At 35.3% G+C, this 10,214-nt stretch overlaps 1 pseudogene; it reads left to right on the top strand.

Annotated features, from left to right (window-relative positions):
- The first annotated feature begins 304 nt into the window (after window positions 1-304).
- LOC142616523 (pleiotropic drug resistance protein 2-like) lies at window positions 305-10,167 on the top strand (annotated as a pseudogene).
- Window positions 10,168-10,214: the final 47 nt, after the last annotated feature.

The raw sequence follows: 10,214 nt of genomic DNA, 5'->3' as shown, positions 1-10,214 counted from the left end.
AAATTTAGATCCAACCACAAGCACAAATGAATTTTTACAGATGAATTTAGATTTATTTGAAACTTAAGAACAAATGAATTCAAGAACAAATGAAGCTATTCAGATTTAGATCCAAATTTTTACAGATGAATTCAAGAACAAATGAAACTTAAGAACAAATGAATTTTTTTTTTGGTCAAAAGGAATACAGAAAAAGAAAAACTAAGAAAAAACACTCATCTCAGTACAGCGTCTAGCCACACTTTCCCCAGTAAGATCAGTCTCAACCAAACCAACCATATCCTCAGGGGACTCTCAAGAACAAATGAATTCAACCCAGGCATATATTTGCACAAATGAATCCCAAGACCCATGGCGAGTTGCTACCCACGGCCCCACGAACCCAGGTCCACCCACAGCACCACGACCCCACGCTGATGTCCACCGTGACAACCCAAAATCAGTCATGCTCCTCCTCCACCGTGACCCCACCCATAGCACCACCGTCACGCTCCTCAAACCCCAGACCCAAATCAGTCATGCTCCTCCTCCACAAATCAAAACCCAAACCCATAGATTGGCTTCGTCGGCGACGGATCAGAGATGTTGGAGGTAAGTATGGCTTTGCCGGTGTAAGAGAGATTTTTGCCTTGGTGGATCGGTGGATCGGGTACATGCAGAGCTCAAAGTGGGTGGAGGTGAGAAAAGAGAAGAAAATGGAGAAAACTCACCGGTTTGGGGTCGGAGTGTGGGTGGACATTAGACCTTCGACGGAGTGTGGGGTGGAGTTGTGTCTCTTCGTCGTCTGTGCGTGGGTCAGATGGGCTTTCTTGCTCAGATCACTCTCTCCCTCCCTCCCTCCTTCTTTTCAAAGTTTAGATTTTTTTTTTTTAGTTATAGATTGTTGATGATTTTTTTTTTTTGTATTGTTGTGAAGTTTCAGGATCAATGGGTTTTTTTTCTTCATTTGAATCTGAGGCTAATTTGATTTATTTACTGCTTCAATTGGTTTTAGAGTAGTTAAACTGATAAAGTTCAAATTGCTATGCTTCACTTGGTTTGATTTGCTTTCTTGTTTGATTTTTTGTTGAAAGTTGTTAGAGTAACGGAAAAATTAGAGGTGGGTTATAGAGCATAAACAGAATAAATCACAGGTGGGCAAAGTGTCAAATTTTAAACCACGGGTAGGCACATCGAATTAGAGGCAAACCACATGTGGGCAAAGTGTAATTATCCCAAAATTTTAAATGAAATGGTAAAAGATTAGAGATTGAGATGTTGATTATATTGTAATGTGGGCTGGTTGTTATGATCCTAGTGTCCCACATAGATTAAGTAAAAGCTTAACCATGTATTTATAAGTTTTTGGGCACCCTCCGCTTGCAAGCCAGTTTCTAAAGGTGAGTTCTTCCCATGAGTTTGTAACATTTGGTATCAGAGTTAACCACCACGTTAAGTAATGCTAGAATAAAATTACTAATAGATGAGTGGAGCCACCAAAAAGAGAGAGGGCTACCATTGGGCACGTGTTGCTAGAGTGAGCTATTGTGGACGTCGGTTGCGAAGCGTGGTGGTATGTTATAATCCTAGTGTCCCACATAGATTAAGTATAAGCTTAACTATGTGTTTATAAGCTCTTGGACATCCTACTTGTGTAAGTCAGTTTTCAAGAGTGAGTTTTACCCATGAGTTTGTAACATTGGTATAATAGATAATCTAACTTTTTAGATGGTAAATAGCAATTGCTATGCAAACCCGATGCTTAGAATGGAGCTGATAAGACCTAATATTCTTTAGACAATAGTTTATTGCTCATGCCAAATAGGTATTTTATTTTGCCTGAAATATTCTAGAAATACATTTCAGTATAGTGTGCCAAGTAAAAAAAACCCATTTCACACTTAAGATTTTCTGCTTGCCTTCCTTTAAATTTGACGGTATAGTGTGCCAAGTAAAATCTTTCCGTTGAAATTATCTCTAAAAAAAATAATAATTATAAGTACAAAATTAATCCAAATTTTTTAATTTTTTACTTTGTGAGTTCTAGTTAGTTTAACTGGTAGAGTCTTTAACAATTGAAACCTACACCAAAAACCGATTATTGTCTTAGTTTTATGTAAATAATACCACCATCAAAAGTGGACATCACAGATTGAAACTCAATTTATTAAAATTAAGGACATAATAATCTACTTTTTTGTCATTTCAACCCAATACATTGTAAAAAACACAAATACTACATTTTTTTTATCCTTTTAATTTTTCATTCTTTAATTATGGGTAATAATAATTTCACTTTCACTTTTTTTTTTATTTTTTTTTATATAGAGATTTCATTTTGACCTTTTAAAAAGTGTATATCAAGCCATCAATTGATGCCCATCAAAAAAAAAAGAAAAAAAGCCATCAATTGATGTATAATATAGTGGCGGCAAAATGATTATTAGGGGATATTTTCCTAATAGAATCTCTATATGTTCTGTACTATTTAATCCGGCAACGATTCCTAGGAAACGACGACTCAAATTGGAAATATTCGAACTCTTGTCTTTTTTTTCTTTTCTTTTTTTTTTTTAAATATTATATATATATATATATATTTATTTATTAGTTCTACTGTAATTTAATTTAAGCTTATATATGAGTGTGAATTGTGAAACTTCCTTTGGAGACTTGGGGCTTGTTTGGTTGGTTAGTTTTAACCAATATTTTCACATTTTAAACAATCTTACACACATTTCAACATATTTTTTCACCCACATGTATATCAAAAATACTCAAACAACATTACCCATAGGGCTGTAAACGAGCCAAGCTTTGTCGAGTAGTAAATATTAGGCTCGACTCGACAATGAAAGCAGAATGTTCGAGCTTGGCTTGAGCTTGATACAAGCCTACAAATAATGTTCAAATTTGAGCTTATTATAAAGTATAAAAGTTTGAGCTCAGCTTGACTTGGCTCAGTTCATTAGTCAAGCCAAGTTCAAGCTCTATATCATGTTTTTGAGTTTAAGATCCAACACAAGTATATTATCAAGTTTATATTAAATTTATTATCTAACCTATTTGATTTAAATAAGTGGTCTCAGCTTGTAATTAATTTAAGCTTATATATGAGTGTAAATTGTGAAACTTTCTTTGGAGACTTGGGGCTTGTTTGGTTGGTTAGTTTTAACCAATATTTTCACATTTTAAGCAATTTTACACATATTTCAATATATTTTTTCACCCACAGGTATATCAAAAACACTCAAACAATATTATTTATAGAGCTGTAAATGAGCTAAGCTTTGTCGAGTAGTGAATGTTCAAACTCGACTCGACAATGAAAGCAGAATGTTCGAGCTGGGCTTGAGCTTGATACAAGCCTACAAATAATGTTCAAGTTTGAGCTGATTATAAAATATAAAAGTTTGAGTTCGGCTTGACTTGGCTCAATTCATTAGTCAAGCCAAGTTCAAGCTCTATATCAAGCCCAAACTCAAGCTCTATATCATGTTTTTGAGCTTAAGATCCAACACAAGTATATTATCAAGTCTCTATTAAGTTTATTATTTAGCCTATTTGGTTTGAATGAGTGGTCTTAGCTTATAATTAATTAAAGTCTTAAAAGAATATGAGTTTACTTGACAAACTCATATCAATTTTATTACCAAACTCTTAAATAAGCTTAGGCTCAATTTGTTTTGTTACTTTTGTATTGAGCCTTAATGTTTACGAGCTTGTTCATGAACAATATTTTTTATTCAGGTTCGGCTTGTTTATTAAACAAGCCTAAAACTAAAGCTCAAGCTTGGCTTGTTTATAAATAAACAAATATGAACGAGCTTTTTATCGAACCAAGCCCAAGCTATTTATGAACGGCTTAGTTCATTTACGGCCCTAATTACTCAAACTAACCTTCCAAACAAGCCCTTGAACTTTGGCTCTTACCTCCACACTTATACTTATGAAGTAACAATTGCACCAACATGCCTTCTCAAATTACATGATTATAACATTGGAGGAGATGTATATTGTGAAAAAGGTGATGTATAATTTGATATTAAATACCTCTTTCTATATATATATATATATATATTAAAAGTTGTTTGGTCACTGGTGTCCAATTTTAGCTATTTTCAAAATTACATTTGGGATGCGCGGTAGTATTCGGACTCTTGTCTTACTTCTCTTTGGTCTTGGAAAAGTTAAATACTCAGCCTCAGACCCCCTAAAACCTGACAAAACTTGGGATAATGTCATGCAAACTCTTTAATACCCATTTCTGTCAGTACTATGCTTTTCCAACTCACCATCTTCTTCTACATAAACCGTGTCCAAACCACTTCCAAATTCACCAATCCTCACATTCTTTCACATCCATCTCTCCAAATTTAGCTCAAAACTTTCCATGTTGTTATTCAAGATTTACATGTCCATAAGCTCATTCAAACTTGTTTGAACTCTTCATACACTATTTTTTAGTTCTATTTTGAATTTTTATGGCAACATAAGCTTTGTAGTGCATTAAGGAAGTACTAAGTATAGTATTACACATATATTCTCGAGGAATAGTCAGGTGCTTAAAGAGCTAAAAATAAATATAGTATTCCATTATGGCGGCTGCCGTATGCTGGAGATGAACTTGTAAGGTCCATGAGCAGCAAGAGGATGAGTTTCCGGTCATCCAGCAGCAAGAGAATCTGGGACTCATCAAGCTTGCGTGAGGCTTGGACAGGACAAGGTGATGTGTTTCAGAAGAGTGGGAGGGAAGATGATGAAGAGGAGCTGATGTGGGCGGCATTAGAGCGGCTTCCAACGTATGATAGGTTGAGGAAAGGAATGCTGAAGCAGGTTTTGGATAATGGGAGAATTGGTTATAAAGAGATTGATGTTACCAATCTTGGAGTGCAGGACAAGAAACATCTCATTGAGAGTGTACTCAAGGTTGCTGAAGAAGATAATGAGAAGCTCCTTCGTAGGATAAGGGGCAGGACTGATAGGTAAAGATTCTTTTTAATGTTTATGTTATTGTGTTAGTATGTGCCTTTCTTAATTGGTTGTATCCAAGTTCTATTATTAATTTTGATTTTATATCATTGTTTACTTTCAGGGTGGGAATTGACATTCCGAAGATTGAAGTCCGGTTTGAGCATATATCAATTGAAGGAGATGCATATGTTGGCACCAGGGCACTCCCAACTCTGCTGAATTCATCTTTGAATTCAATTGAGGTATATTTCTCTCCATATATTGGGTTTTTTTTTCCCCCCAATTATATGTATGCTTTCTACCACAACAGAGTTTTATATTTTTTTCATAGTCCAATTTTACTGCTTCTGTCATCTCTTTATAATTTAGCTTGGAAATCTAGTGCAGATCCATAGAGAGGATTTTGGTTTGTGGTAGGGTAGTCAAAGTTTCAAAGGCTTATAATAGTTTCTTGAATTTTAAGAAAAAAATAGTACCTCTCTCTCTCTCTCTCATGTTAATTGGTTTCTAAGACTGATTTCATAGCCTGGTTTGCAAAATGACAAAAGATAATCCCACTCTTTTTCTTTTTTTTTTCAAGTATGTCAAAATGAAAATTCAGAGTAGATTTTAATTTTAGATTTTTTATGTACATATTGACAGTGATAGTCTGAGACTGTGAGATACAAATTCAATTAAGTTGTTAATGCATCACTGAGAAAGTAAATTTTTTTTTTTTTATCGAAGCATCATAGTAGAAATGTTACTTCTATTTGTTTTACAGATTGGTATATGTATTGATAAATGTTTTGTTGTGATCTTTAGGCGGTTCTTGGGTTAATCAAGCTTTTGCCATCGAAGAAAAGGGCTGTCAAGATTCTATGTGACATGAGTGGAATAGTGAAGCCATCAAGTTATTGGATTGTTGTAAAACTTATGATGTAGTTTGTCTCCCTGACCTATTTGATGAAACAATTTGTAGCAGAAAGACCTTTATTTTTATTTTTTTTTGAGACTTAGAATTAACTATTTAGTTTTGCTGCTCATGTACAGTGCCAGGGCTATTTTATATACATTATTTACCTTTTGAAATTCTTGTATATGTTTTGTTGATTAATTTGGTGGCTTTTCTCCAGAATGACACTGCTTTTGGGACCTCCGGGATCAGGGAAAACAACATTGCTGCAGACACTTGCTGGGAAGAGGGACAAGGATCTCAGGGTGTGTGTCATTTCCTGCTCTCTCTCACTAGGACAATGTCTATGGCTTTGTTGTATGTAAGAAAAAATAATAAAATAAAACTTCTATGGTTTTGCTAAATTCTGTTTGAATAGCGCAATGAGCTGGTAATGCTGGAAATTTTAGTTTATAAAATGTTCATGAAGTCTTGTTTGCTTGTCCTTTATGTCTGCTTTCTTTGACATATTCCTGAAATTTTTCTTAATATGAAATGTGATAGATTTGCCAGCTATTTCACATTGACTTCCAAAAATAATTGCTGAATTCTTGGTACTTCTAGTATGATGACCAATCTTATGTTGTGCTGTTCTAACTTTTGCATTAACAACTTCTACGAATAGGAATCAGGGAGAGTCAGTTACTGTGGTCATGAATTATCAGAATTTGTTCCTTAGAGAACTTGTGCATACATGAATTGTCAAGACGTTGTTTGGGAGTTGGAGCAGCTTATGAGCTGTTGGCAGAATTGTCAAGACGAGAAAAAGAAGCAGGAGTAAAACCAGATCCTGAAATAGATGCATTCATGAAAGCCACAGCAATGGCAGGCCAAGAAACAAGTCTTGTTACGGACTATGTTCTCAAGGTATGTTGACATTATGTCTTGATACCTTGTATTTATTAGGCAAATTTTCTTGTCTAACTTTTCAAAGTATGCATAACAGATTCTTGGATTGGATATTTGTGCTGACATTATGGTGGGTGATGAGATGAGAAGAGGCATATCCGGTGGACAAAAGAAGCATGTTGCTACAGGTATGTAAAAATAGGAAAAAAGGACTACATATAAAAGTTAAGTGGTGGTGTTTTTTCTTGAATAATTTTTGGACTTTAGAGAAGTCTAACAAGAATGATTATACTAAATCCAGGAGAGATGCTGGTTGGACCTGCAAAAGCTCTTTTCATGGATGAAATATCAACTGGTCTAGACAGTTCAACCACTTTCCAGATAGTCAAGTTCATGAGGCAGATGGTTCATATAATGGATGTGATAATGATGATTTCTCTTCTGCAACCTGCGCCTGAAACCTTTGATCTTTTTTATGACATTATTTTACTTTCAGAGGTCAGATTGTCTACCAAGGTCCACGTGAGAATGTACTAGAATTTTTTGAAAATGTGGGCTTCAAGTGCCCTGAAAGGAAAGGAGCTGCAGACTTTTTGCAAGAGGTTACTTCCCAAAAGGATCAGGAGCAGTATTGGTGCAAAAAGAATGAACCTTACCGATATACCAGTGTTCCTGAATTTGTAGATCACTTTCATAATTTTCACATTGGCCAGAAACTTTCTGAAGAGCTTGGAATTCCATATGATAGATCTAAAGCCCATCCTGCTGCATTAGTAAAAGAGAAGTATGGAATTTCTAATTGGGAACTCTTCAAGGCATGCTTTGCAAGAGAGTGGCTATTGATGAAGCGCAACTCTTTTATATATATATTCAAGACAACCCAGATTACCATAATGTCAATTATTGCCATGACAGTGTTCTTAAGAACCAAAATGAAGCATGGTCGATTAGAAGATGGAGGGAAATATTATGGCGCATTGTTCTTTAGTCTCATTAATGTCATGTTCAATGGAATGGCAGAACTTTCATTGACTATGTTTAGGCTTCCTGTATTTTTTAAGCAGCGGGATTTCTTGTTCCATCCAGCATGGGCTTTTGGCTTACCAATTTGGCTCCTTAGGATTCCCCTCTCGCTGATGGAGTCAGGAATATGGACCTGCCTAACATATTACACTATTGGGTTTGCTCCTGCTCCTAGTAGGTATGTGCCTACACTTATGTTCTTTCATAGAGATGAATAAACTTCATGCACATATATTTTCTTGTTATGTCACTTATTTTCCTTCTATGAGCTATGTAAATGGGTTTCCTCATCTGATGGACGCTGAAGAATGCCAATAATTGGCGGAAAACCTAATAGAATTCAAGATGTGTTAATAACACATCTGGTACATTGAAGGAAGTATCAGCATATCTGGTTACCTGAAGAACCAAGCAACTTTTGCTCAGGTTAGCGGTTATTGTGAACAGAATGATATCCATTCACCCAATGTTACTGTCTATGAATCTCTTGTGTACTCTGCCTGGATGCGTCTTGCTAAGGAAGTTAAGCAGGAAACTCGAAAGGCATGTTTTTTTGTCCAAAATCTGATTTAATTTTCCAACCAAGTCATTTCTATAGGAGCTTATGCTATTTTATCTTTCAATTTATATATATATGTACACTTCTTTTTAGTTGGAAAATCATATAATTGACCTATAATTAAGTATACTATTTCTGCGCTTGTTTAATGGTGAAATTATCATGTCAACAGGCAGAAGGAACAAGACCTGCTGAATCTGCTGGGGGCTATGTATGCTGCTCTCCTTTTCCTTGGAAGCACCAACACTGCTGCAGTGCAGTCTGTTGTGGCAATTGAAAGGACAGTTTTCTACCGCGAAAGAGCAACGGGAATGTATTCAGCCTTGCCTTATGCACTTGCTCAGGTAAAGAAAATAATTGAGAGAAAAAAATAATAATACTCTTGACTTGAAGCAAAAATAATTTGCATTTATATCTTATGCCCTGCAGGTGGCTGTAGAGATAATCTATGTTGCTATCCAAACTTTTGCCTACACTCTTATCCTTTACTCAATGATTGGATTCCATTGGCGACTTGAAAAGTTCTTGTGGTTTTACATATTTATCTTGATGTGCTTTATGTACTTCACATTGTATGGGATGATGGTTGTAGCTCTGACTCCTGGCCCCCAAATTGCTGCCATTGTAATGTCCTTCTTCCTAAGCTTCTGGAACCTCTTCTCTGGTTTTCTCATCCCAAGGCCAGTAAGTAATATCTAAACAATAACACAGAATATAGTATGATATATCCTCCTAAGGAGTATAGTACACAGAAGCATTTTCTAAAGTGATTTAAATTCTAATATTAAACATGCATATGAGTGTTGGTCAGATAAATTTTGCCCTCGTGGTGGTCAAATCCTGGCTTCACTTATGTCACAATTAATAGAGTGTAGAAGACCTTAATGAACTTAAGTTTCCATCAGGGGCTGAATGATGATTTGCACATATTGATGGGGAGTTGGGAAACCTTGTGGGAGTCAAATGAATACATTTTTTTAATTATTCCAATAGCTTCAACAATACATAATTGATCAAGATAAAGCATTCATTGAAATTGCCTAAAGTATTTTCAAATGGAGAGGATCTTAATACTTCTATGAATCATTTTTAGCATTGAACATTTATATAAACAAAAGCAGCTTATTCAAAAGCAATGGGAAATCATGTCTTATGCATACATTCCACGTGGTAGGAAATAGTATGGTTTAGTAATATTTATGTGATTGTGCTACCAATATAGGAAAGGATCCTATCCCATGTAAATCCCCAAAAAAACCATACAAATCAGATAAATATTGTGTCACAAATCTGACTACAAAATTAGAGGGAATGAGAGGATTTAAATGAAAGAGATGTTCTCTCGATACAAAATTCGCCATTCAAGATTATAATACAAATTTGCATAAAAGAAAGTAGATTATGATACAATTTTCAAGTCCATTATATCAAAATAAAATTGAATTTCTAAATTCTAATGGTTGACTTGTGCAGATAATTCCAATATGGTGGAGGTGGTATTACTGGTGTTCTCCAGTGTCTTGGACACTCTATGGGCTTGTGACCGCTCAAGTGGGTAAACGGACTACTCCAATTGAGGTACCTGGACAAGGTTATCTGACAGTGAAATATTACCTAAAGTCCCGTTATGGCTTTGAATATGACTTCCTTGGAGCTGTTGTTGTGGTCCATTTTGGCTTTTTCCTCCTTTTCTTCTTTGTCTTTGTCTATGGCATCAACTTCCTCAACTTCCAAAGGAGATAAAAAAGGACTCAAGCTTCAACAATGATAAGATTTTGCCTGACCAACCGATCTAGCTGAAAGATATGATTGGCATTGTATTTTATTTTTACCAACTTTGTAGATCAACACCCAACAAACGACTCATTATTTTAATCGTCATTTTCAATAATTTTT

Source organism: Castanea sativa, chromosome 11 (assembly GCF_040712315.1).
Source record: "Castanea sativa cultivar Marrone di Chiusa Pesio chromosome 11, ASM4071231v1".
NCBI lineage: Eukaryota > Viridiplantae > Streptophyta > Magnoliopsida > Fagales > Fagaceae > Castanea > Castanea sativa.
Note: the sequence above shows the minus strand (reverse complement) of the source record. Positions and strands in the feature narration are given on the sequence as shown.